Genomic DNA, 6000 nt, shown 5'->3' with positions numbered 1-6000 from the left:
GAGAGATATTCGTTGTTGCTAATGTTAGTATCAGATGAAAACTCGCTCCAGACTCCACTGTCCAGTACATCTGAAAAATTAAATGAGGTGGCCGTGAGTAAAAACGAAATATTGCAATAGAAACTGTCATCTTATTGCAAAATACGAAAGAATTGATAAATTCTGATACAAATGTTTTTTGATTCAAAATACATAATCAGGATCATATGCGAAGAATTGACAAAACATCTTAATTAAGTCAAAAAACTCTGAATTTGATATCATTGACATATAAATTACATACTCCTCATGAAATTGGTTTATTTATCTTCTGTCGCTCGTGGACTATAACGCTGACATTAAATTACGATTTACATGCTCTTTCTCTCAATATAAATTGATAATGATGATTATATAATCAAGGACTGGTGAACTGTCAAAAATATTTCGATTACTGCATAGTCTTTCATAGACTGGATCAAAATAATCTCTCATGGACTATGTAAAAATCCATCATGGATTGCAACAGCTCTTTATTACATCGTTTATCAAATTAATTCATGTCATTGATAAGTCTCTCATGGACTGATTCTTAAGTCTCTCAAGGACTGCGAACAATACAAAATCACTCATGGATACGATTTACATGCTCTTTCTCTCAATATAAATTGATAATGATGATTATATCATCAAGGACTGGTGAACTGTCAAAATACTTTGATTACTGCATAGTCTTTCATAGACTGGATCAACTAATCTCTCATGGACTATGTAAAAATCCATCATGGATTGCAACAGCTCTTTATTACATCGTTTATCAAATTAATTCATGTCATTGTTAAGTCTCTCATGGACTCTCAAGGACTGCAAATACAAAATCACTCATGGATTATTCAAGGACTACAAACAATACAAAATCACTCATGGATTACCAACAACTCGGATGCATGTGCGCATTTTCACTTAGATACAATATTATTATTATTTATATGCTTTTCTGAAATCGAACCTCATGGCAATCAAGTTGAACGGCAAAGCGTTTTCAAATAAACGCTTTCCTTTTTTGTAAGCAATGCACTGCCCTCGACCTGGCTTACACAAATCTTGCAAATTTGGCAAAATCACGTGAGTCACCAAATATTTCTTCAAAGAACCCAATTTTGGTGAAAGGACGGGCCAAAATGGTGCAGATGGCCATTCTGGAACTATAACAGTTCCATATGCTTTGCATTTCATCATGTGCTTCACTGCATTCAAAATCATAGAAACGGGAGGGCAGACCCAATTGTTCTCGTGAACCCAATTCTGCGTAAAACAGTCAGCCGCTACACAACCAGGATTCCAATATCTTGAATTGAAACAAGGGATTTGCGCGTTGTAATATGATGCAAATCTATCAATGGTGTGTGGACCAAATTGATTGTCCAAAAATGCGAAAACACTGCGATTCAAAGACCAATCATCCGGATCAATGATCCTACTTAAATCGTCTGCTCGTGTATTGAGATCACGCGGGAGCCATTCAGGCTCAATAATAATGTCAAACTGTAGACAACAATTGAACACATTGATACTTAAATCGTGTAAATTGGGGTTTGTACTACCCACGGAAATAATACGACAAGCGTTCTGGCTATCGGTAAACCACTTCAACTTTTTACCCGATAGTTTTGGTCCTAATGAGCGGAGTACATACAAAATGGCTCTGAGTTCACGACTTGTTGAACTTTCACGACTTTCGGCCTCGGACCATAATCCCGAACACACTGAATCGACCAGCTGAACTGAAAACCCCCCAAAACCCGAATCACTTGCGTCGGAATACATTGCGGCTGTTGCACAAAAAATGGGTTTTATAGGCTGACCATTCACGCGTGCTATATTTTTGCACCAAAATTGTAATTCTCTGATAGCACCTTCAGAAAGAAAAACCTTACTTGACCATGAATTGCGAGTTTCGATCAATCTGTACAAATGTCTAGAAAACAATCTTGTCAAACGACCGATAGCGTCGGATGCAGAGATAATAAAACCTGCGATACGGGCAATGTCTCGAACGGGAATACATTGTGAACGCTTATTCAGACAATCGGCAATGGCATTTTGTGTTTTTGCCAACTTGTTACCGGGCAAACTGAATTGCATAGAGATGGTATCGATCAATAAACCCAACCATACTCCTGATTGTTTAGGTACAAAATCACTTTTTGACACACTTACTTTTAGACCAGATAAAGCTAGGTCTTTTTGCACGATATGGCTTGCCGCAAGAGCTGAAATCTTGTCGGCGTGACCTGAGATGCCGTCGTCAATATATAAAATAGAACAATGCCCCATGGAACGCCATCTTGTAACCAAAGGTCGGAGCGTTTTCGTGAAACAATGACTAGCTGTGTTTAACCCGAACGGGAGAACGGAAAACGTATAATAACGGACACGATTGCCATACATCCAACTAAAACCCAAAAACTTTTGGTGGGGCTCAAAAATATCAATATGATGGTACCCGCTTTCAAGATCAAAGGTGAAAAAATAAAAATCTTTAGAAAACATGTCAGCCAAAGTAGAGATACCTTCATACTTGAATTTGGACACGAATGTATATTGGTTTACGTGTCTCAAGTCCAAAACCAATCTGAGTTTTTTTGCCCTCAGAAACTGTGAGGGGTTTACAACGAAAGGGGGTGAATCGTGCTCTTTAATACTACCTGCCTCTAACAACTTTGAAATGGCCTCGGTGACGAAATCCGGATGATCCAAACTTGATCGATTATTCTTGAGATACGCTGGTGGCGGAAGACTTGTGAATGGAATTACATAACCCTTATTAAGGATATCAATGACAAACAATGGAGGATTACAATTATCGAACCAGTATTGTTTACAGCGGCGCAAACGGCCTGCAACTCCAGAGAATTCGGAATTTAATTTCGCTTCATACTCATAATTCTTTTCGATTTCAAACTCGTCAAAAATACATGTACTTATCTTATCACTATGCTTTATTTCCTCCCTGCCATTGCTGGCCCTTGCTTCCGCCCGCTCTTTGAAGACATTGGTATTGTTTATACCTTCTGCCAAAACTTCTTTAGCCTTTTGAAATTTGCCTGCATCGATGCTTATGGTTGCCTCTTCTAGTTTCTCCTTCACTTGTTCATTGTGCTGATACTGCTGCTGGCACCCCTGTTTCTTAAATTGTACAGGATTCAGTCTAGCTTTTTTCACAACGGAAGTCAATTGGAAAGCCGACTCTTCCGTGATCTCCCTCTTTAATTTGGACAGTTTGGTATCAAGGATAGCCGATATCTGATTAATATCCAAGTTCCCAGTTGGGGGAAGTGGAACACCAGCACTGCTTTGGCCTGAAATAGAGCTATCTTCTTCCATTGAAGAAATATTGAAAGTGTTATATAAAAATTCAAACGGGAAATGTATGGAGAACCGAATGAATGAAATGAATCGTGTGGCGTGGTGACCGCGAATGACTGATACACCCAAATTACTCCAACACAAAAACTTCTCGCATCACTACCCCATTTGCATAACACTAACTGATCGATCTCACACTTACGAAGAGATAACAATTCCCTTCTAAACACGTAACGAAGTGAATTTATCATTCTGCATAGTTTATGAAGAGATTCATTGCAAAGCGCTATATATCCATTCCTACATATTACTTATTTTGCCCTCTTAATTATTAATTATAATTATGAATTTGACTGATAACAACGCATTACATCTTTATTCGGCCCAAAATAACAAAAATGGGTGAACTTCCATGGCAAACGCATTTTTATATCAATAACCAATGATTTACCACCCCGGACCCTCACACGTCCTCTGCCAGGGCAGATGCATATGGGGACCTAGAACTGGGGCCAAACATTATTTATGTAAAACCGGGGTGGAGGCATAAATCTGAATTTGGAGTTAGACTTTTTTTCTGCATCAGTCGATTTAAATAGAGCTACGTTAATATGGATACATTCACTTGTACATTTAGGTTATGTTTGTAAGCCTAAATATCATATTATTTGCATAAAACATTACTAATCATATAAAAATGGGTACTTTTGTACCGCACTAATAAGGGGGCACACCACTAAATCAATGCGCCATTTGTGTAACCCTAATGAGTTCCGGTAAAATACAGAAACTATTTGAGGTATTTTGGGCTGGTCTTTAGACTTATTAATCAGAAAGAGTGGCGAATTATAGCTTAAATAAAAGTGGCAAGCCTATACATAAATTTGAGTCACCAAACAATCCATATCTTCAATATGAAAGGGCAAAATTTTCAATTGATCGCCGGCTTTTCCTCCCAGCTACATACACTTTAAGGAAATATCATTAGATTTATAATATTTACTTCGAGGACTGTTATATATCAATATGTGAAAAATATCACATTCTAATAATTTGTCATAAAATTTGTATTATATCGTGTATTTCAAAAAATGAAAATTATTTGATATCAGAAAGACATTCTTCGTATTCATAATGTAATTCGATATGTCTGATGTGCTCTCATGTCCCACAAAAATACTGTCGAAACGCTCAAAACGCTCATTCCAGATCCTTTAATTTTCATTGGGGATTTTTGAAATCATCGTTCGTCGAACGATATTCAGGTGACCTCGAGCCTTTCATATATATCAATAGTATCTCGCTATCAGTTGCGCGATATTTAATCCGATTCAACTCATATTTTATTCGTTGCCGTATATATTTTGACGTCACAAAAAGTATTCGAAGCCGAATATTCGTCTTCGAATATGCACTATGAACCGACCCTTAGTACCGTTACAGAACACTCAGAACCACTCAGGCCTAATAATATCAATTGCTCTTTTTCGAGCGACCAAATTTCGACAATTATCAAGGTTTTTACTGTACAAATTAAAGAACCAATATACGCCCAAACACTAATCTGTAGTATATGGAGTGACAAACAAAATAGACAATTGGAGCAAAAAGACCAGTTCAACATTTTTGTTGGAAAAATTTGTTTGTTAATATAATTGCAGTGATAGTAATATTTGTACATTATTTTAAAAGGTTAAGAAATATATGACAGTAGTTGGAAAATAAGAGTCCGGTTGGCAGCCTATAAGCTTTTCATAGAATAACTTTTATTATAATAAGCTATCATTCCCAATCTCAAATTCAGTACGGCGAGACCAACCTAGTCACCTCACTAAAATATTCATGGTTTATTCTACAACTGGTATTATGACCCAGCAAACACAAAAACGTTTGTAAATCGTTTTAAATAAGTTATATTTTGGGGTTTGGTTTAGGTAAAAACGTTTTAATAACATTAAAATGTCGGGTTATATTTAGGGATTCAATCATGTTTCACCGTTGTTCATCACCGTTTAACAACGATGCGGCCGCGTCGTCTGCGTGGTTTACTTCGCGAGGGCAGCTTTAGCTGCCCGGGCGAAGTAAACCACGCAGACGCGCTGGACGCGAGTTTCAACAACGAAAAGAAGCTAAAGATCGTATAATTCATAATTATTTTTCGAGGAAATGTCAGTTAATCAGTCACTAAGTCTTACAAAAACTTCGATGATTTCTCTGTTAATATCAGCAATAAAACTACAGAATAAAACGGCAAAGTTTAGCCGCTACCTGAAAAATACAACTTAAAGCTTGCATACGCACAAAGGTTCCAGGCATGACGAATTTTACGCGCTCTCGCGTAACGCGTAGTCTCGCTCGCGTTCGCGTATACGCTACAGTAAAAGTGTGGATTCATCACGGATTAACAACGGTTGGCTCCTGTACAAAGGTATAGGAGGAGTTGTTGAAAAAGGTCATGAAATCGTTTAAAACGTTTTGTAAGAAAACACACTACAACAATATTTTTAAAATGTTTTCGAAATGTCATTGTAAACTATTTTTGCAAACATTTTTGGCCAAATAGTTTGTCAACACTTGAATAACGTTATGTTAATATTTTTGCACCCAGCAAACACAGAAATGTTCTTAAAATGTTTTTTACAAAACGTTTTG

This window comes from Amphiura filiformis, chromosome 7, assembly GCF_039555335.1.
Source record: "Amphiura filiformis chromosome 7, Afil_fr2py, whole genome shotgun sequence".
Lineage (NCBI taxonomy): Eukaryota > Metazoa > Echinodermata > Ophiuroidea > Amphilepidida > Amphiuridae > Amphiura > Amphiura filiformis.
Note: the sequence above shows the minus strand (reverse complement) of the source record.